The sequence below is a fragment of the Triturus cristatus genome, chromosome 1_1 (assembly GCF_964204655.1).
Source record: "Triturus cristatus chromosome 1_1, aTriCri1.1, whole genome shotgun sequence".
NCBI classification, from domain to species: domain Eukaryota; kingdom Metazoa; phylum Chordata; class Amphibia; order Caudata; family Salamandridae; genus Triturus; species Triturus cristatus.
In genome coordinates, this window is record NC_140579.1 from 98,715,245 (window position 1) to 98,739,076 (window position 23,832).

General features: G+C 45.6%; 1 protein-coding gene across 1 annotated transcript in view; it reads right to left on the reverse strand.

The window, feature by feature from the left end:
• Window positions 1-23,832, reverse strand: part of LOC146869616 (E3 ubiquitin-protein ligase TRIM39-like) — a 273,031-nt gene that overhangs the window by 9,876 nt on the left and 239,323 nt on the right. The window lies entirely within an intron of this gene.

A 23,832-nucleotide genomic window follows, 5' to 3' on the forward strand; every position in this document is an offset into this window, starting at 1 on the left:
AGGTTGTGGCGGTGGGTGGGGGGCGGGGAAAGTGGGGGAATGGGATCCTCAGACGGGTGATAAAAGGGGCTGGTTCAATAGTGTTTTTTGTCACATTTATCACATTTGTCACATCAGATGAAAAGAGTGAGGGATCGGTGTGGGGGGATTGCTGTACAGTGATGTGCTGCCAGAATCTGGTTAATGTTATAAGCCGACAAGGGCAGACTTAGAATCGCAACTATCAACATCTGTGGTCTCAATGACATCAAGAAAAGGCAGAGGGCAGCGGTTGGGTTACAAGGGTTTGTGGCAAATATTATTTGCCTCCAAGAGACACATATGGAAGGATCACAATTGCATGTATTAAAAACACTGGGGTATAGGGTGATTAGTGCAACAACGCGGGGGGCCAGGGTTCGAGGCGTTGCGATATTGGCTCAAGGAGGCGGGATCCAATGCACACGGTCATGCTCTGATAAGTTTGGCCGGTGGGTGATTACTGAATGTCAATATAGTATGGGTAAGAAACTGACACTGTGTACAGTATATGGATGAAATAGCGACGATCCTGGTGTACTTGATACTATCTCCAGTGAACTCGCTCATTGGCCTCTTCCACTTATTCTGTGCGGGGACTATAATATTAACTTACCCAGTGATTGGTCTCCAGAGGCCGGATGGAGATATACGGGTAGGAAACCACAAATGTTTCAGGCATAAAGGAATCTATAAATAATCAGGTTGTGGGAGAATGGATCACTTCCTGTCAAATCAGGGTCTTTAGTATTGGGGAACTGTATAGAAAACCCTCATATGAGTACACAGGTCGGGGGCGGTGTATCTTGATTCTCCGCCTTCGTGTACTGTCACAGCATCTTCATTGGGTTTCTTTTGTATATATGCTGTCCTCCACCTGGAGGTAGACCAACTGATTTTTCAGTAGTGTCCAGATATCAAAAGAAAGAGGGATGTGCAAGTGCTTTTAAGTGGTGAGATTAAAATTCCTTACTGCTCTCAAATACAACAAAATTTTATTAGAAATGCGAGTGAAGTGAGAAATTAAAATGAAAAAGTGATGTTGTAATAGACGAAGTTACTAGTCTATTGCATCAGTGGGTAAGGTCAACATGTTTCAGCCTTCTCGCTCATTCTTAAGGCTTTCGTCAAGACCAGGGTGGTAAGGGAGCTCGTTCTGCCGCCTTTTCTAAGTGATCAGGTAGTCACTTATATCTTAGTTTCTTCATAGAGTTGTTGTCTCTGTAATTGAATTCAATATCGTATATATATATATTATAATCATCGTTGTGCCCTCTGTTAATAGTTAATTATGTAATGACAATTTGTCCTACATTATTTAGTTGTGCTATGACAGTATTAGTATAATTCACTTGTTGTCGTGCTATCAAATAAACAAATTCAACAGGGGTCTTGAGCAATCGTGGGGAGGCTGGGGGTAGAACTGTGTGAGGAGGGATGTATTTACAAAATTTTCAAAGATGCGGTTTACCGGCATAATTGGTTAATTTGCGCATTGTCAGATTGGTGGAAAATCTGTGCGCGTATGCCGTGTTGGTAAAATCGGCAATAGAAGCCGTGAAATAATCGTTAGTTCACTATGATGTAATGTGACTAGCGAGAACGCGAGTGCCATTAACTTAGCCGAGTGCCTGTCATTCTGCCTTGTTACCTTCTTAAATGCCATGTTGTGGCTCCCTCAGGACATCAGAGATCAGGGAAGGAACCTGTTCCTGTAGAATTAGATATTATTTAGTAAAGGGTCGCTTACCGCGTTTGTAGTCTACCTCGTGGTTACGAGGAGTGAGCGCTTACCGGTTCTTCCTATCACACAACTTGTGCTGTCTCTGATCGCGGTGTCCCGGTTAACACGGGGCCGCGTATCGTTCGTATTAACATAGCCTGTCAGAAGTTAAAGACTGAGAAAGGACTCATACAATGTCGCAATGGTTGGCATTGTGGTTGGCAGTGTGATAGTTGTTATGGAAAAGAGACTATATTTATATTTACAATTTTTAATTGACAATTCCTTTAGGTATAGGGAAAGAGTGTCAGTAGTTTCAGTAGCACTGTATGTTGTTAATTCGTCATAGAGAGACTGATGTATGTGCTTATCGTTAGATTAGGACATATCTTTGTAGCGAGAATATATTTTTTTCTTTTTACAAGATGTCATGCTAGTGTATGCCATGGGATAAAATCGTTCAACCCTTCTGTATCTGTTCTGAGACGGTGGATCCAACGTTGTTCTTTTTCAAACAGAACACGTTCAGCATTGTTGGTTATCACATGTATGGTTTGCAAAATCACCCATTTAAGATCATCTGTACAGTGATTTTTCTCTATGTAATGCTTGCTCATCTTTGTTGCTTTCTTGCAATTCACATTGCTCTTGTGTTCTCCTATGCGGAGTTTGACTTTCCGGCATGTCATGCCTATATACCTACTTTTGCATGGACAGGTGATCATGTATATCACTCGACTATTGTTGCAGTTTGTGTGATGCCGTAGGGTCCATGTAAAGTTGGGTAGCAATTCTAGTTTTTTAGTAGCTGTGGTGAGTTTGCATACTACGCATGATCCGCATGGATAGTGGCCCGTGATAGGATTCATGTTCCAGATTGCTGTTAGGTTCTCTTTATTCACAATTGGTGATGGTCTAGTATGTACCAATTGGTCCTTCAGGTTTCGTGTCCTTTTGTTAGCAAACCTAGGTTTAGGCCATTGTAGGGTATTTGAAGTTAAGATTCTCCGATTCCGATTTATGATTTTCTTGACAGTGTTGGTGGAGGTGCTATAAGTAGTAACACATGTCAGTAGGTCTGGAGGTGGTGTCTTCGGTGTTGTTTCCAGAAGACTCTCCCTTGCTTGGTTGCGTGCTCTCTTTTGACATTTCTTGATGATTTGGTTTGGGTAGTCTCGCTGGTGTAGTTTCATTTCCAGATTTTTGGCTTGATCTTTGTAGTTCTCAATAGTGCTGCAGTTACGCCTAAGACGTAAGAACTGGCTGTAAGGTAAGTTCTCCCTCAAGGGTCGAGGGTGGAAGCTGTTATACGAGAGTATGCTATTCCGTGCAGTAGGTTTGTAAAATGTCTTAGTCTGCAGAGTGTTGTTCTCTGTATAGATGGTTATGTCCAGGAAGTCAAGTTGTTTCCTGTTTGATGTACATGTAAACTTCAAGCATTCATCCCTGCTGTTCATCCATGTTAGGAATTTATTCAGTGTTTCCTGTGAGTCTTCCCATATCATGATTATATCGTCAATGTAACGACGCCAGAATCGTATATGTGATTGGTAAGGGTTACTCTCATTCTGTATGAACTGTTGCTCGAAGGTACTTACGTAAAGCCCGGCCACACTAGGGGCAAAGGTACTACCCATAGATGTACCATGGCATTGACCAAACAGCATCCCTTCATATGCAAAATAGTTCTCTGTGAGTGCCATCCTGCAGCATTCCAATATGAAATGTCTAGGTGTATGGTGGTTCCATGTTTCAGAGAATAAAATATTCTCAAGAGTATCCAAGGTCTTCTGATGGGGTAGGCTAGTGTAGAGGCTCTCTACATCGAGTCCTACTAGGTACATAGTTTTTTCATCAGGGGAGTCACGTGGGACGATCAGGAAAGACAGGTACACACCCGCAGTATGAATAAAGAGAACCTAACAGCAATCTGGAACATGAATCATGGGCCACTATCCATGAGGATCATGCGTAGTATGCAAACTCACCACAGCTACTAAAAAACTAGAATTGCTACCCAACTTTACATGGACCCTACGGCATCACACGAACTGCAACACCAGTCACGTGATATACATGATCACCTGTCCATGCAAAAGTAGGTATATAGGCATGACATGCCGGAAAGTCAAACTCCGCATAGGAGAACACAAGAGCAATGTGAATTGCAAGAAAGCAACAAAGATGGGCAAGCATTACATAGAGAAAAATCACAGTACAGATGATCTTAAATGGGTGGTTTTGGAAACCATACATGTGATAACCAGCAATGCTGAACGTGTTCTGTTTGAAAAAGAACAACGTTGGATCCACCGTCTCAGAACAGATACAGAAGGGTTGAACGATTTTATCCCATGGCATACACTAGCATGACATCTTGTAAAAAGAAAAAAAGATATTCTCGCTACAAAGATATGTCCTAATCTAACGATAAGCACATAGATCAGTCTCTCTATGACGAATTAACAACATACAGTGCTACTGAAACTACTGACACTCTTTCCCTATACCTAAAGGAATTGTCAATTAAAAATTGTAAATATAAATATAGTCTCTTTTCCATAACAACTATCACACTGCCAACCACAATGCCAACCATTGCGACATTGTATGAGTCCTTTCTCAGTCTTTAACTTCTGACAGGCTATGTTAATACGAACGATACGCGGCCCCGTGTTAACCGGGACACCGCGATCAGAGACAGCACAAGTTGTGTGATAGGAAGAACCGGTAAGCGCTCACTCCTCGTAACCACGAGGTAGACTACAAACGCGGTAAGCGACCCTTTACTAAATAATATCTAATTCTACAGGAACAGGTTCCTTCCCTGATCTCTGATGTCCTGAGGGAGCCACAACATGGCATTTAAGAAGGTAACAAGGCAGAATGACAGGCACTCGGCTAAGTTAATGGCACTCGCGTTCTCGCTAGTCACATTACATCATAGTGAACTAACGATTATTTCACGGCTTCTATTGCCGATTTTACCAACACGGCATACGAGCACAGATTTTCCACCAATCTGACAATGCGCAAATTAACCAATTATGCCGGTAAACCGCATCTTTGAAATTTTTTAAAATACATCCCTCCTCACACAGTTCTACCCCCAGCCTCCCCACGATTGCTTTGAATGAGCACGAGCGCGCCAAGACCCCTGTTGTTTATTTGATAGCACGACAACAAGTGAATTATACTAATACTGTCATAGCACAACTAAATAATGTAGGACAAATTGTCATTACATAATTAACTATGAACAGAGGGCACAACGATGATTATAATATATATGTACGATTTTGAATTTAATTACAGAGACAACAACTCTATGAAGAAACTAAGATATAAGTGACTACCTGATCACTTAGAAAAGGCGGCAGAACGAGCCCCCTTACACACCCTGGTCCTGACGAAAGCCTTAAGAATGAGCGAGAAGGCTGAAACATGTTGACCTTACCCACTGATGCAATAGACTAGTAACTTCGTCTATTACAACATCACTTTTTCATTTTAATTTCCCACTTCACTCGCATTTCTAATAAAATTTTGTTGTATTTGAGTGCAGTAAGGAATTTTAATCTCACCACTTAAAAGCACTTGCACATCCCTCTTTCTTTTGATATCTGGACACTACTGAAAAATCAGTTGGTCTACCTCCAGGCGGAGGACAGCATATATACAAAAGAAACCCAATGAAGATGCTGTGACAGTACACGAAGGTGGAGAATCAAGATACACCGCCCCCGACCTGTGTACTCATATGAGGGTTTTCTATACAGTTCCCCAATACTAAAGACCCTGATTTGACAGGACAAGTGATCCATTCTCCCACAACCTGATTATTTGTATTAACCATTGGAAGCCGGATGGATCACTGCTTCTCATTCCCTCCCCTTTGATATTTACATATTAAGGAATCTATGCCAGGCCCACGGTCTCATTGATTGCTGGCACCCGATCAAACCAAATGACCCAGGGTACACTTATTCTTCTAACGCGCATATGACTCATGCTAGACTGGACTACATGTTTCTTTCAAATACGCTGAGCTCGAAATATCACATAAAAAAGCTACCGCTGGTACTATCAGACCATAACCCGTTGGTCCTCGATTTAGAATTATCCAGGCCAAACTTAAGATCATGGACATTTGAGAGAGAGATCAATGCTACTAAATGAGGAATATTGTATACACATGAGACAATGGATCCCAATGTTCGTGGAGGATAATATGGGGAGTCCATCCATTGAGGTGGCTTGGGATGCTTTGAAAGCAGGTATTAGGGGAGAAACATTGACGTATTCCTTAAATCCTAACAAATGTGCCAAGCAAACAATGAAGGCTCTTCGGGATAATTTAGGGGCGGCAGAGGAAGGTTTGGTAAGGGCTGAGGGACGGGATCTGGAGGTAGAACAACGGCAGGTGGCGCTCGCTAAAGCCGCCATCACTGATATTCTGGCAGATAAAGCAATGAGTAAAGCAACAGCACAAAAAGAAACAGTTTATGAGTTTAGCGAGCAGATTGGTCACCATTTGGCAGTTCGTACCAGGCAGCAACTAACATCTAACAGATTCCGAGAAATTAATGACCCTGTGCTAGTGCGGAATACCAACCCAGATTTAATTCTATACTATTTCCCGTCAGCTAAAAGGAATTATAAATACATTATTTGTACATATTTTATATGGTTGACGGCCTCCGAGATCATGGTCTTTGGTTAAAATAGTGGTTTTCTGAAAAAAGAATAAATCTCCCTTACAATTGGGCTCCTACCATCCTATTACCTTGATTAACGATAACTCTAAAATCTATTCAAAGTTATTGGCCATCCGACTTGCGCCAATAATTCATAATGTTATCTCGGGGCGCCAACATGGGTTTGTTCCCGGGAGATCTACAATTGACCATGTCCAGAGAGTTATCGCACTATTTGATATCACCAATGTTGCAGGAGACCCTATGGCTCTTATCCAATTGGATGCAGAAAAAGCTTTTGATAGGGTCTCCTCCCAATGTCTATGGACGGCCATGTCTAGAATTGGTATTAGGGATGGTTTTATTCAAGCAGTCAAAACATTATAGGTCGAACCATCAGCGGTAGAAATAGTGAACGGTACACTCTCTGAACATTTTTTCATTTCCCGGGGGACTAGGCAGGGCTGCCCGTGCTCCCCTCTTTTCTTTGCAGTGTGTATTGATCCTTTTATAATAATGTGCTAATACCGGCAATATGGTCAGAACTGGGCAACTAAGACTTTGGCCTATGCAGACGATATTCCCCTTGTTACATCAGATCCATAATTCTGCCATAAAGGTAATCGAAGATGCGGCGGAGCGCTTCGGGCATATCTCTGGATATGATCTGAATCAAGATAAGATGCAGCTTGAGCTTAATGATAAAGTCAAGATGATAGACAACCGGGTAGTCGAAAAGGCCACGTATTAGTATAACCTCCAGGTTGGATAATTTGGTCAAAGACAGTATGGAGCCTCTAACGGAGGATACTAAAAAAGATCTTGCAAGGTTAAATAATGATTATGCTACTTACCAGTATGCATCTGTTCTTGGCATGTAGGGCTGCTGACATTCATATCTGTGCATAGATCGCCGCCTAGTGTTGGGTCCGGATTATTGCACATTGTTGTCCTGGAAGAGTCTTCGAAGTATCACGATATAGGTGGCTCCTCCCCTGGACTACAGTGCGCATCGGCATCCTCTCCATCCTTAGATTGTTTTTCGCCATTGTGGCAGTGATGGAGTAGATACAGTAAGTGATGACCATGCTATACAGTAATTGTGAGTGCTGCAGCCGCGACAGGCGCCGGGGAGGAGGGTGGGCGATATGAATGTCAGCAGCCCTACATGCCAAGAACAGATGCATACTGGTAAGTAGCATATTCAGTTCGAGGCATGTGGGCTGCTGAATTCATATCTGTGCATAGAATATATAGCAGTAACTCCCCTAGCGGCGGCTACCTGCGCCAGCTGCAGCAGTCTGGAAAAGAGTTTTGAGAACAGCCTGTCCTACAGCTGCTTGCTGTCTTGAGTGTACATCTACGCAGTAGTGTTTGGTAAATGTATGTATAGTGGACCATGTGGCTGCTCTACAAATTTCGAGTAAAGGGATGTTTCCTAGGAAAGCCATGGATGCCCCTAACTTTCGTGTTGAGTGGGCTCGTGGGGGAACCGTTAATGTGCGTTTAGCTTTGTGATAGCAAATCTGAATGCATTTAACGATCCATCTGGCTATTCCTGCTTTGGAAATGGCGTTGCCTTTGTGTTGTAGAGAGAAGGCAACGAAGAGTTGTTTAGTTTTTCTAAAATCCTTTGTCCTGTCAATATAGTACATGAGAGCCCGCTTTACATCTAGTGTATGGAGCATTCTTTCCGCGACATTTTGCGGATTTTGGAAGAAAACGGGCAGTTCGATAGTTTGATTAATGTGGAACTGTGATATGACTTTGGGCATGAACTTGGGGTTTGTGCGTAGGACAACCCTGTTTGCGTGGACCTGAATGAATGGCTCCTGAATGGTTAGTGCCTGGAGTTCACTAACTCTCCTTAAGGAAGTGATGGCCACCAGGAAAGCCACTTTCCAGGTGAGGAATTGAATCTCACATGAATGGAGAGGTTCAAAGGGCGGACCCATCAGTCTGGTGAGGACCAAGTTGAGGTTCCACACTGGTGCTAGTGGGTGTCTTGGGGGAATTACTCGTTTGAGTCCCTCCAAGAAAGCTTTGATGGCAGGTACCTTGAATAAGGAGAGGTGCTGCCTGTTTTGGAGGTAGGCTGCTATCGCGGTCAAATGGATGCGTATTGAGTTGTATGCCAGATTACAGCGGTATAGGTGTAAGAGGTAGCATATGATGTTTTGAATAGATGCGTCCAGTGGGTTAATGTTATTGTTGTTGCAGTAAATGGCAAACCTTTTCCATTTGGCCGCATAGCAGGCTCTAGTAGTGGGCCTCCTGGCTTCTTTGATGATAGTCATACAGTCAGGTGGTAAGTTTAGGTAGCCAAATTCTAAGACCTCAGGAGCCAGATCGCCAGGTTCAGTTGCTGGGGATCTGGGTGTTGAATTTCACCATGGTTCTGCGTTTAAAGGGCTGGTTTTATCCGTAGTCGTTGATGAGGCACCACGGAAAGTTCCAGAAAGGTGGTGTACCACGGCTGGCGTGCCCACGTTGGAGCAACTAGGATAAGGGTCAGTGAGTGTTGCCTTAGTTTGCGCGCCACCAGCGGTATTAATGGTGCTGGGGGAAAAGCGTACGCAAATCTGCCGGACCAGTTCATCCATATCGCATTGCCCTGCGACTGTGGGAACCTGGCGGCAAAGCTTTGGCATTTTGCGTTTTCTTTTGTGGCGAATAGGTCTATCTCTGGATGACCCCACTGCTGGAAGTACGGTTGGAGAACTGATGGGTGTAGCTCCCACTCGTGCATCTGGTGGCTGTGTCTGCTGAGCAGATCCGCCATCTGGTTGTCCTTGCCCGGGAGGTGTTCTGCCATGAGGAATATGTTCCTCTGAATGGCCCACTTCCACATGCTCTGAGCCAGATGAGACAACTGTGGAGAGTGTGTTCCTCCCTGCTTCTGTATGTAGTACATGGCAGTCATGTTGTCCGTCCGGATCAACACGACTTTGTTGCACAAGTGTACTTTGAATGCCTTCATGACTAGGAAGATTGCCATCAGTTCCAGAAGGTTGATGTGCATTTTCTTTTGTTGTGGTGTCCATAGTCCCTGCACTGTGTAATTGAGTACATGAGCTCCCCATCCCTGGAGAGACGCGTCCGCTGTTAGTATGATTTGTGGAACAGGCTCTTGGAACGGTCGGCCCTTGCAAAGGTTTTGTGGATTCCACCAATGCAGAGAGTTGTATGCCCGACCGCTCACCAACACTAGGTCTTTTAGTTGTCCGTGAGCCTGATTCCATTGACGTGCTAAGCACTCCTGAAGCGGGCGCATATGTAGTCTCGCGTGTGGGACTATGAAAATGCAGGAGGCCATCATGCCTATCAACTGCATGAAGACTCGCGCAGGAATGGAGTGCTGAGGTTGGAATTTGGAGATCAGCTGTTGCATGCTGTTGATTCTCACTAAAGTTGGCTGAGCTGTGGCAGCCAGAGTGTTGATCGTTGCGCCTAAGTACTGTTGTACGTGCGCAGGTTGGAGACTTGATTTTGGGTAATTTAGTGAGAATCCCAGACCGTGAAGAAGGTGAATGGTGTGGGACATGTGGGTGGCACATTGTTGTGCTGATTTGGCCTGAACTAGCCAGTCGTCCAGATAAGGGAAGACGTGAATGTTTTGTCTTCGCAGATGCGCGGCCACCGTTGCCAGGCACTTGGTAAAGACCCTGGGTGCTGTTGTTACTCCGAAGGGGAGAACTTTGAACTGATAGTGATTCCTTTGAATAGTGAATCTGAGGTATTTCCTGTGTTAAGGGTGTATGGGTATGTGGAAGTATGCATCCTTCAGGTCTAGCGTGGCTAGGAAATCCCCCTGACTGAGTAGTGGGAGAACCTGCTGGAGGGTGAGCATATGGAAATGCTCTGACAGAATATATAGGTTTAGGGGTCGCAGGTCTAGAATAGGTCTGAGCGAGCCGTCCTTTTTTGGGATTAAGAAGTACAGAGAGTACACCCCTGTGCCCTGCTGGTTGATGGGCACTACTTCTATTGCCCCTTTTGCGAGCATAGCAAGCACTTCCTGCTGGAGTAAATCTAAGTGTTCGACTGACATAGGACGGTGCTTTGGTGGTATGTTGGGTGGAGTGGAAGTTAGTTCTAGACAGTACCCGTGCTGGATGATGTCCCTGACCCACCTGTCCGTGGTGATGTTCTTCCACGCGGACAGGAACAGCTGGAGTCTTCCCCCGACAGGTGTTATGTGGTCGGGGGGTAAGGAGAGGGCGTCACTGTTTGTTTTTTGGAGAGGACCTGGTGTTGCCATAGCCGCGTCCCCTGCCTTTGGTGCTGGATCCACGATATCCACCCCTGTTGTTTTTGTCATAGGTGCTTTGTGCGCCACTTTTAGCATACTGCTGTTGTGACCCCTGACCCCTTGTTGTTCCTCTATTTCCAGTGCGACGAAAGGAGCCACTACGAAATTGCTGCGTTTGCAGAGCCCCCATTGATTTCGCAGTGTCAGTGTCTTTCTTTATTTTTTCTAGGGTAGTGTCAACGTCTGGGCCAAATAAGAATTCTGTGTTAACTGGTAAGTTCAGAATATTGTTTTGGATCTCGGGTTTGAAGCCTGAGATTCGTAACCAGGCGTGGCGTCGTAGCATGACGCTTGTGTTTATTGCCCTAGCCGCTGTGTCAGCTGCGTCAAGGGCGCATTTTATGGATGCATTAGTGAGGAGTTGTCCTTCTCTAATGAGTAGCTCCGCTGACTTTTTATACTCATCTGGTAGATGTTGGAGCAGTGACTCCAGCGTGTCATAATGTGACCTGTCATAACGTGTGCGTTTGCCCGATGTTTCTAGTACTTTTGACTCCTTGTCTGGGGGAGGAGCATCACCAGTCGTTTGTGAGTGGGCTCTCTTGCGAGCATTGGCAACCACCATGGAGTCTAATGGCAATTGACCCCTAATGTATTTAGGGTCACCGGGTGCAGGCTTGTATTTTTTTTCAATCCTGGGATTTAACACCCGGGCTCTTGTGGTGTCCTTGAAAATGTCTTTGGCAGGTTTGAGAACCCCTTTTAACATGGGCAGAGTTTTGACAGTTCTTTCTGAAGATGCGAAAGTGTCAAGCAGGAAGTCTTCCTCAATGGCATCAGAATGGAGTTCCACCCCATGATGAGCAGCAGCCCGTTCGATGAGGGCATTAAATGCAGCTTTGTCCTCCGTAGGAGACGTTTTTATGTTATAGAGTTGCGCATCTTGAGTATGTGGTGCGACACTTTGGTCTGTGGGGTCATCCCATGCCTGATCCGGGTCTTGTAGGTGCTCATCAGGATCTACGTCCCCAGGGTAGATGGAATCTTCCCCGCCAAAGTCCTGTATTGCGTCCGATTCGAAGGGGGTAGGAGAAAAGGACTGCGGATCTGGATGGAAGGGTTGGAAGTGTTCTTGGAGCACTGGTTCCTGCTCCGCTGGCAGTTTGCGTTTAAGAGGAATTTTGTAGGGCTCCTCTTCCCTAACTGGCGTTATTTTGCTCTTGTGGAGCATTAACCTGCCAGTGTCGGCGTCGATAAATTGTGGCCCCGAAGAGTCTTGTTCTGTAAGGCCAGAGGTGGTGGACTGTGTGTGGAGGACACGTGTCCGAATTTGAAATAGTTTTGGTGCCGATGCCGGTGGCAGCCCAAACGTAATGTTGGTGGGCTCCGAGTGCACTTTACAGGGTTTGGGTATGTCGGGACCCGAGATAGAGTGGAGGGTTGCCCGGTCACGGATGCGTTGCAAAGATGCGGAGACCTGCTGCACAGTGAACGCAGAAGGTGGTTTGATGGGCACCTTAGTAGTAGACGTCGAGGCCAGCCCCGACTTTTTTGAAGGAAGGGGGTCACTGGTCTGAAGGGATGTATCGACAGTCGACGTAGTCGAGGACTTAGTCGGCGCCGGTGCGCTAGGCGTTGACGTAGCCGGGGCGGCCATCTTGACTGCGGAGGTTATGGCCTTCGATGTCGGCGCCGAAGGTCTCGGTGCCCGAGGGCGTGCTTTTTCTGGGTGTCAACCGCATCCGCTGCGGTGAGCTCGGCGCCGAAGTCTCTTTGTACGCGGTCGGAGCCGACGACTTTTTTGGCGTCGGAGCAGTGGATGGTTTCGACGCCTTCGATCCGACCACCACCAGTTTCACTTTCGTTTTTGAAGGGACTGGAGCGATGGATGGTTTTGGGTTTAACAACCCGGTCGTCTTCGGTAATAGTGGCTCTTGCAGAGTGTTCGAGGCCGGACCGGAAGGTGGGGCCGAGGAACCATGTGTTTGATCTTGGGTAAGGCCCGAAGGCAATCCCTCGACCGGAGCCTGATGACGACGTACAGTTTCGGCCTCCGTTTCGACGGATTGGCCTAGCTCTTCAGGAGAGCTGTCTTCTTCGGCCCCGTAGGCCTCGTCGAAGTCTCCTACCTCATCGACGGTTTCTTCACGTCGAAAGATCACTTTGTCGTCGTCGTCCGATCGGGAATCGTGTTCTGAAGCGGGGCTAGAGACTACTTCTTCCACGCTCTCGGCGTCCCCGTCCTCGGTGCTGAATATGTTGGTGGGAGCAGGCGCTGCTTGCTGCGCCTCCAGCCTCGCTGCCCGTCGATTCCGCAGAGTCTTCTTAGATCGGAACCGTGCACAGGCCATGCATTTCGATTCGTCGTGATCCGGGGAGAGACATTTATTACAGACTGGGTGGACGTCGATATGAGGGTACTTCGCGTGGCATAACGGACACCTCTTGAATGGAGTCCTCGATTCCATCGTCGATCGAACTTCGAAGTTCGGACCAAACTGGTCTGAAAGTTGGAAGAGGGTGTGGAGCACTAAAGCTAGTAGTCGACACCGAACGGTAACTGTACCGACGAAAACTAAAGGCCTTTTGGCCTAAAACTGAGTATTCCTAAGTTGAGCTAAGATAGTCACATCCGAAGCCAATGGCGGAAAAAAACAATTTGAGGATGGAGAGGATGCCCATGCGCACTGTAGTCCAGGGGAGGAGCCACCTATCTCGTGATACTTCGAAGACTCTTCCAGGACAACAATGTGCAATCATCCGGACCCAACACTAGGCGGCGATCTATGCACAGATATGAATTCAGCAGCCCACATGCGTCGAACCCTACATTTATCCGTAGGGGGTAGCTGTAATGTGATAAAAATGCTCTTTTTCCCGAAATGTTTATATCTTTTTAGGGCCATCTGTTTAGAATTCACTACTCAATCGTTTAAAGCAATAGAAAATATATTCTCCCAGTTTATATAGGCATATTTGCGACCTCGCCGAGCCCTTAGGTTACTCATCCTACCGAGGGACAGGGGGGGTTTGGCTCACCTGAACCTGAAACTATACTATAGGGCCTCCACACTGATATATAGTCACAAGCTGCTCAGGACGAATGCAGGTTCCTTCTCCGTTTGAACTTATTTTGGGGGGAGAGACGGGAGGATGTTTTTGGTGCCAACAATACAACAGTTATTACAAAGAAGTTTGCTTTAAAACTCTTTTTAGTGCCTTTTAAGTATGGAGTGCTATACGTAGAGCCCTGGGATTATCTTTTTATACACCTATATCTAATAATTGCAATCTTCCCGAGCTCTTTGGAGATTTGTTTATGGATAAATGGATTAGGGCTGGAATAGATCAGTTTGGCTGTTTTTACTCCCCCTCAGGGCTCCGGTCCTTTGAGGAGATGAAAGAAGAAAATACTCTTTATTGGTGGGATTTTAGTTTCTCCAGATTTCGGATTTTCTCTTACGAAAAGGAAGTGGACGGGCCAAGTTTGAGAGAGTGGAAACAATTAAAAGTATAGTTAAAGATAAAGTAAGTTCTATGAGGGAGATCTATGGCCTTATAAATGCTGCTAGGCCCGATGATTTGGACAAGAGTTCTCAAAGATGGCAGCTGAAATTGGGGGGTTTCAGCTGCGACTTTCCTGTATGCGTATGAGATGTCACAATATATTTTAATGTCCACTAGGCTACAAGCACAATTTTATTAGACCCGTTTTTCTTTATACTATGCGCCCGACAAGATAGCAAAATGGGGGGCTGGAAAGGAAACATTCTGTCCACGTTGTGCACTTTATAATGCTGATATCATTCACATCTTTGCGTCTTGTAACGTAACGCAAAAATTAATCAAGGATATATAAGATTTTTTATCAGAGGTGTTAAAAACTGAAATAATATTGTCAAAGTTTGTAATATTGTTAGGGATTTCTGAAGCAAATCGAATGGGGAAGGGTCATGAATTCATTTTTATATCTATGGCGGTCTTAAGGATGTGTATTGCTTCCGCCTGGCTGGACTCTAGGTCACCTGCTTTTCAACAATGACTAGCCAGATTATTAGCAACGTATAGTTTGGAAATAGCTACATATAGACGGAAAGGGAGCCGCTTACGCTGAAAAGGCATAAAAATCTGGGACCTCCTGATTACTTGGATTCAAGGTCAAAGCGTGTCATGATAGAGTATATGTATTTATTTTCCCCTGTGGTTTTTTCTGGCTGAATAATGGTGTTTATATTGCAAGAGGAAATCTGCACATGTCACTTTAGGAATTTTTTATGGGCGTCACACAAATAGGTCTTGAACAGGATTGTATCGGATTGACAGATCCTTGGGAGTTTATATGTATTTTAAACATGAAATGATGTCATGTATTGCACTACACTTGATTAATTATGTTTGATGCAATGATGTTTTACCTGTCTGAGGTGGGGGTTGGGGGTTCACGAGAGGGGGTGGATCGACAGGTATTTAAAATAAAATGAATCAAGATTATTTTTTTAAAAAGAAGGTATAAAGTAAGAGTCAGTACACTGCATTAGATGATACAGAGTGACAGAGCTCTTCCAAGGTATACAGTTCTACTCAGTACATTGTATTAGATGGTACAGAGTGACAAACCTACCCAAAGGTGTAATGTACTAGTCAGTACACTGAATCAGATGGCACAGAGTGACAGAGCTATTAGAAGGTATACTGTACTAATCAGTGCACTGCATTAGAAGGTGCAGAGTAAGAGAGGTACTAGAAGGTATACAGTACTAGTCAGTACAATGCATTAGATAGTTCCTAGGCATACTGTACTAGTCAGTACTCTGTATTGGATGATACAGAACAAGAGAGGTACTAGAAGGTATAATGTACTAGTCAGTACACTGCATTATATGATAAAGAGTGACAGAGCTACAAGAAAGTATACTGCACTAGTCAGTACACCGCATTCGATGGCACAGAGTAGGAGGGCTACCAGAAGGGATAAAGGACTAGTCAGTACACTGCATTCGATGGCACAGAGTGACAGAGCTACACTAGGTATACTGTACTAGTCAGTGCACTGCATTCGATGGCACAGAGTGACAGAGCTACACTAGGTATACTGTACTAGTCAGTGCACTGCATTCGATGGCACAGAGTGACAGAGCTACACTAGGTATACTGTACTAGTCAGTGCACTGTATTAGATGGCACAGAGTAACAGAGCTACTAGAAGGTATACTGTACTAGTCAATGGACTGCATTCAATGGTACATAGTAAGATGGCTACCCCAAGGTATTCTGTACTAGTCAGTACTCTAAATTAGATAGTGCAGAGTAGGAGAGCTACTAGAAGGTATACTGTACTAGTCAGTACACTGCATTAGATGGCACAGAGTAAGAGAGCTACTCCAAGGTATACAGTAGTAGTCAGTACACTGTATTAGATTGAACAGAGCAATCGGGCTACTAGAAAGCATACTGTGCTAGCCGGTACACTGCATTAGATGGTACAGAGTGACAAAGCTACTTGAAGGTGCACTGTACCAGTTAGCACACTGTATTGGATGTTACAGTGTGACAGAGCCACTCCATGGCATACTGTACTTGTCAGTACTCTATATTAGATGGCACAGAGTAACAGAGCTACTAGAAGGTATACAGTACTAGGCAGTGCACTGTATTAGATGATACAGAGTGACAGAGCTAATCCAAGGTATACAGTACTAGTCAGTACACTGCATTAGATGGTACAGAGTGACAGCACTGCTAGAAGGTGTACTGAACTAGTTAGTACACTGCATTAGATGGTACATAGTTACTTGAAAATATACTGTACGAGTCAGTACATTGTATTAGATGACACAGAGTGGCAGATCTACTCCAAGGTATACAGTACTGGTCGGTACACCGCATTAGATGGTACAGAGTGACAGAGCTACTCCCAGGTATACAGTACTAGCCAGTGCACTGTATTAGATGGTACAGAGTGACAGATCTACTCCAAGGTATACAGTACTAGTCAGTACACTGCATTAGATGGTACAGTTACTTGAAAATATACTGTACGAGTCAGTACATTGTATTAGATGAAACAGAGTGGCAGATCTACTCCAAGGTATACAGTACTAGTCGGTACACCGCATTGGATGGTACAGTGTGACAGAGCAACGTGATGGTATACTGTATAAGTAAGTACACTGCATTAGATGGTACAGAGTGGCAGAGCTACTAGAAGTTATACTGTACTAGTCAATGGACTGCATTCAATGGTACATAGTAAGATGGCTACCCCAAGGTATTCTGTACTAGTCAGTACTCTAAATTAGATAGTGCAGAGTAGGAGAGCTACTAGAAGGTATACTGTACTAGTCAGTACACTGCATTAGATGGCACAGAGTAAGAGAGCTACTCCAAGGTATACAGTAGTAGTCAGTACACTGTATTAGATTGAACAGAGCAATCGGGCTACTAGAAAGCATACTGTGCTAGCCGGTACACTGCATTAGATGGTACAGAGTGACAAAGCTACTTGAAGGTGCACTGTACCAGTTAGCACACTGTATTGGATGTTACAGTGTGACAGAGCCACTCCATGGCATACTGTACTTGTCAGTACTCTATATTAGATGGCACAGAGTAACAGAGCTACTAGAAGGTATACAGTACTAGGCAGTGCACTGTATTAGATGATACAGAGTGACAGAGCTAATCCAAGGTATACAGTACTAGTCAGTACACTGCATTAGATGGTACAGAGTGACAGCACTGCTAGAAGGTGTACTGAACTAGTTAGTACACTGCATTAGATGGTACATAGTTACTTGAAAATATACTGTACGAGTCAGTACATTGTATTAGATGACACAGAGTGGCAGATCTACTCCAAGGTATACAGTACTGGTCGGTACACCGCATTAGATGGTACAGAGTGACAGAGCTACTCCCAGGTATACAGTACTAGCCAGTGCACTGTATTAGATGGTACAGAGTGACAGATCTACTCCAAGGTATACAGTACTAGTCAGTACACTGCATTAGATGGTACAGTTACTTGAAAATATACTGTACGAGTCAGTACATTGTATTAGATGAAACAGAGTGGCAGATCTACTCCAAGGTATACAGTACTAGTCGGTACACCGCATTGGATGGTACAGTGTGACAGAGCAACGTGATGGTATACTGTATAAGTAAGTACACTGCATTAGATGGTACAGAGTGGCAGAGCTACTAGAAGTTATACTGTACTAATAAGTACACTGTATTATAAGGTACAGAGTGACAGAGCTACTTGAAGGTATACTGTACTAGTCAGTACACTGCATTAGTTGGAATAGAGTGACCAAACTAGTCAAAAGTATACTATACTAGTCAGTACACTGTATTAGATGGTACAGAGTAACTGACAGCTACTCTAAGGTATACTGTAGTAGTCAGTACACTATTTTAGATGGAATATAGTTCCAGAGCTACTAGAAGGTATAATGTACTTGTCAGTACACTGTATTAGAAGGCACAGAGTGACAGAGCTACTGAAAGGCATACTGTAATAGTCAGTAGACTGAATTAGATGGCACAGAATTACAGAGGTACTAGAAGGTATTCTGTACTTGTCAGTACACTGTATTAGATGGCACAGGGTAACAGAGCTTCTAGAAGGTATACTGTACTAGTCAATACACTGAACTAGATGGTACGGAGTGGCAGAGCTAGTCCAAGGAATACTGTACAAGTCAGTACACTGCATTGGATGGAACAGAGTGACAGAGCTGCTTGGAGGTATACTGTCCTAATCAGTACACGGCATTAGATGGTACAGAGTGTCAGAGCTACTCGAAGGTCTACTGTACTAGTAAGTGCACTATATAAGATGGTACAGAGTGGTAGAGCTACCCCAAGGTATACTGTACAAGTCAGTACACTGCATTAGATGGTACAGAGTAAATTAGCTACTACAAAGTATACTGTACTAGTGAGCACACAGTATCAGATGGTACAGAATGACAGAGCTACTAGTAGGTATACTGTACTAGTTTAGTGACCCAGGTAGACATCACCCTTTAGAGATGCTTCGATTGGTTGGCATTAGTAGAATTAATGAGTGTAGATACAGGTGTTATTCCAGGTGTAAGGCCACAGCAGGTGAACTCAGGCACAGATACCACTCAGCACATCTTGCTGGTGGTTCCCGTGTCTTTTAGATTCCCACAGACTTTGGAGATATTGCCTCTGGCTTTAGCTGTCCACAGACGCCGCCTCCCTATTCCTACTAGACCTCAGCCAGGATTTGGGGGTCACAGTTAAGGTTCTGATCAGAAGTGCTGTGGACGAGACACATTTGGTTGAGGCGTAAAGGCCGGAAAGCCGAGGTCCATCTCTTGGGATGTCCAATCTCAGATCCATGTTCCCAGGGCCCCTGTCTAGCCTTAGGAATGCCTGAGAGGGAATAAACATTTCTACCTCAGGTCAGTGCAGCCAGAGAGAGGATCATTTTAATCTGATTCACTTCCAGCAGGGGCCGGTCCCAGGCCTGACCTAAGCTCTAGTGAAGTCAAGACTACAGGGTTGTGTGGGAGGGTTTTCACTTTTTCCCAATAAATATATTTAAAACTCCAAGTATTTAGGGAAATAAACCACTGCACTAATTTGACAAAAAAATGAAGTTTCTGCCCAACTGGTATTCCAGGTGACAGTATTACCACATGCAGGATTACCACATGCAGCATAGCCACATGCAGTATTACTACATGTAGGATTACCACATGCAGTATAACCACATACAGTATAGCCATGTGCAGCATAACCACATGCAGTATTACCACATACAGTATTACCACATGCAGTATTACCACATGCGGTTCCACTCAACCAGATATTACTGGGGACACATTCCACTTTGGCTGAAATTACAGAAATTGTAGTAGGAAAATGACAAATAGTATTCAGGAATTATCTGCAGAAATCAGTGCAGCAGTACTCTACTGTTGTCTTGTATTGTGTGCGTGCATGCATGGCATGAGTGCATATGTGCGTGATGCGACGGGCCTAACTGCAAGTGCAGGGTGTGAGTGTGGACTGTGAGGGAAGATCTCATGAATTGTGAGCGTGCAATAGGTCAGTGTAGGGTCACAAGCGAGGTCAGTGTTGGTTTATGAGCTCGGTCAGTGTAGCTGCATGCACTAGGTCAGTGTAGACATATGTGTTAGGTCAGTGTAGGTGCATGCTCCAGGTCAGTGTCAGTGCATGCTCTAGGTCAGTGTCAGTGCATGCTCCAGGTCAGTGTCAGTGCATGCTCCAGGTCAGTGTCAGTGCATGCGCTAGGTCAGTGTCAGTGCATGCGCTAGGTCAGTGTAGGTGCATGCTCTAGGTCAGTGTAGGTGCATGCTCCAGGTCAGTGTCAGTGCATGCTCCAGGTCAGTGTCAGTGCATGCTCCAGGTCAGTGTCAGTGCATGCTCTAGGTCAGTGTCAGTGCATGCGCCAGGTCAGTGTCAGTGCATGCGCCAGGTCAGTGTCAGTGCATGCGCCAGGTCAGTGTCAGTGCATGCTCCAGGTCAGTGTCAGTGCATGCTCTAGGTCAGTGTCAGTGCATGCTCTAGGTCAGTGTCAGTCATGCACTAGGTCAGTGTCAGTGCATGCTCCAGGTCAGTGTCAGTGCATGCTCCAGGTCAGTGTCAGTGCATGCTCTAGGTCAGTGCATGCGCTAGGTCAGTGCATGCGCTAGGTCAGTGTCAGTGCATGCTCCAGGTCAGTGTCAGTGCATGCGCTAGGTCAGTGTAGGTGCATGCTCCAGGTCAGTGTCAGTGCATGCTCTAGGTCAGTGTCAGTGCATGCTCTAGGTCAGTGTCAGTGCATGCTCTAGGTCAGTGTCAGTGCATGCGCTAGGTCAGTGTAGGTGCATGCGCTAGGTCAGCGTGGGTGCATGCTCTAGGTCAGTGTGGGTGCATGCTCTAAGTCAGTGCAGGTGCATGCTCTCGGTCAGTGTAGGTGCATGCACTAGGTCAGTGTAGGTGCATGCTCTCGGTCAGTGTAGGTGCATGGACTAGGTCAGTGTAGGTGCATGCTCTAGGTCAGTGTAGGTGCATGCTCTAAGTCAGTGCAGGTGCATGCTCTAGGTCAATGTAGGTGCATGCGCTAGGTCAGTGAAGACACATGCGCTAAGTCAGTGTAGGTGCATGCGCTAGGTCAGTGTAGGTGCATGCACTAAGTCAGTGTAGGTGCATGCACTACGTCAGTGTAGACACATGCGCTAAATCAGTGTAGGTGCATGCACTAGGTCAGTGTAGGTGCATGCACTTGGTCAGTGTAAGTGCATGTGCTAGGTTAGTGTGAGTGCATGCGCTAGGTCAGTGTAGATGCATGCGATAGGTCAGTGTAGACGCATGCGCTAGGTCAGTGTAGGTGCATGCGCTAGGTCAGTGTAGGTGCATGCGCTAGGTCAGTGCAGACACATGCACTAAGTCAGTGTAGGTGCATGCACTAAGTCAGTGTAGGTGCATGCACTAGTGTAGGTGCATGCACTAGTGTAGGTACATGCACTAGGTCAGTGTAGGTGCATGCGCTAGGTCAGTGTAGGTGCATGCACTAGGTCAGTGTAGGTGCATGCACTAGGTCAGTGTAGGTGCATGCGCTAGGTCAGTGTAGGTGCATGTGCTAGGTCAGTGTAGGTGCATGTGCTAGGTCAGTTTAGGTGCATGCGCTAGGTCAGTGAAGACGCATGCGCTAAGTCAGTGTAGGTGCATGCTCTAGGTCAGTGTAGGTGCACGCACTAGGTCAGTGTAGGTGCATGCACTAGGTCAGTGCAGGTGCATGCGCTGGGTCTGTGTAAGTGCATGTGCTAGGTCAGTTTATATGCATGCATTGGGTCCATGTAGATGCATGCGCTAAGTCAGTGTAGGTGCATGCTCTAGGTCAGTGTAGGTGCATGCACTAGGTCAGTGTAGACACATGCGCTAAGTCAGTGTAGGTGCATGCACTATGTCAGTGTAGGTGCATGCACTAGGTCAGTGTAAGTGCATGCACTAGGTTAGTGTGAGTGCATGCGCTAGGTCAGTGTAGACGCATGCGCTAGGTCAGTGTAGACGCATGCGCTAGGTCAGTGTAGGTGCATGCACCAGGTCAGTGTAGGTGCATATACTAGGTCAGAGTAGATGCTTGCGCTCGGATAGTGTGAGTGCATGCATTAAGTAGGTGCAGATGCAGGCACTAGCTCAGTGTAGATGCATGTGTTAGGTCAGAGTAGTTGCATGAGCTGGGTCAGTGTAGATGCATGCACTACGTCAGTGTAGACACATGTGCTAAGTCAGTGTAGGAGCATGCACTAGCTCAGTGTAGGTTTATGCACTAGGTCAGAGTAGATGCTTGCGCTAGGTTACTGTAGGTGCATGCACTAGGTCAGAGTAGATGTTTGCGCTAGGATAGTGTGAATGCATGCATTAAGTAGGTGCAGATGCAGGCACTAGCTCAGTGTAGATGCATGCGTTAGGTCAGTGTAAGTGTATGCGCTTGGTTAATGTGAGTGCATGCGCTAGGTCAGTGTAGACGCATGCGCTAGGTCAGTGTAGGTGCATGCACTAGGTCAGTGTAGGTGCATGCGCTAGGTCAGTGTAGGTGCATGCGCTAGGTCAGTGTAGGTGCGTGCACTAGGTCAGTGTAGGTGCATGTACTAGGTCAGTGTAGGTGCATGTACTAGGTCAGAGTAGATGCTTGCGCTCGGATAGTGTGAGTGCATGCATTAAGTAGGTGCAGATGCAGGCACTAGCTCAGTGTAGTTGCATGAGCTGGGTCAGTGTAGATGCATGCACTAGGTCAGTGTAAGTTTATGCACTAGGTCAGAGTAGATGCTTGCGCTAGGTTAGTGTGAATGCATGCATTAAATAAGTGCAGGTGCAGGCACTAGCTCAGTGTAGATGCATGCTCTAGGTCAGTGTAGGTGCATGCACTAGGTCAGTGTAGGTTTATGCACTAGGTCAGAGTAGATGCTTGCGCTAGGTTACTGTAGGTGCATGCACTAGGTCAGAGTAGATGCTTGCACTAGGATAGTGTGAATGCATGCATTAAGTAGGTGCAGATTCAGGCACTAGCTCAGTGTAGATGCATGCGTTTGGTCAGTGTAGTTTCATGAGCTGGGTCTGTGTAGATGCTTGTACTAGGTTAGTTCAGGTGCATGTGCTAGGTCAGTTTACATGCATGCATTGGGTCCATGTAGATGCATGCTCTAGGTTAGACTGGGTGCATGTGCCAGGTCAATTTAGATGCATGAGTTGGGTCCGTGTAGTTGCATGAGCTGGGTCCGTGTAGATGCTTGCACAAGGTTAGTGCGGGTGCATGTGCCAGATCAGTTTAGATGCATATGTTGGGTCCATGTAGATGCATGCGTTAGGTCAGTTTAGTTGCATGCGTTGGGTCTGTGTAGATGCTTGCGCTAGGTTAGTGTAAGTGCATGTGCCAGGTCAGTGTAGTTGCATGCGGTGGGTCCGTGTAGATGCATGCGTTAGGTCAGTTTAGATGCATGCGTTGGGTCCGTGTAGATGCTTGTGCTAGGTTAGTGTAAGTGCATGTGCCAGGTCAGTTTAGATGCATGCGTTGGGTCCGTGTAGATGCATGCGTTAGGTCAGTTTAGATGCATGTGTTGGGTCCGTGTAGATGCTTGCGCTAGGTTAGTGTGAGTGTATGTGCCTGGTCCGTGTAGATGCATGCGTTGGGTCCATGTAGATGCATGCGTTGGGTCCGTGTAGATGCATGCTCTAGGTTAGAGTAAGTGCATGTGCCAGGTCAGTTTAGATGTATGCGTTGGGTTCGTGTAGATGCATGCGTTGGGTCTGTGTAGATGCATGTTCTAGGTTAGAGTAAGTGCATGTGCCAGGTCAGTTTAGATGCATGCGTTGGGTCCGTGTAGATGCATGCTCTAGGTCCCTGTTGGTGATTTCCCATTCAATAGTCCCAGAATACTGCAGTAACTGAGTTGCTCGCAGTTGTCCAGCCTAGCAGTATCATTAATGTGAGGTGTGAAATTACCGCATCTGAATTTCCAATAAACTTAGCATGAATGTCCAAGGAGAAGAATGATTTAAACAAAGGAAATGCAGCAGCATGTATACAGAATGGAGATAAGTAGAAATCTAGAAAAATCTTGAAAAGACAAAATTTAGAGACACAAATCAAGTACCTG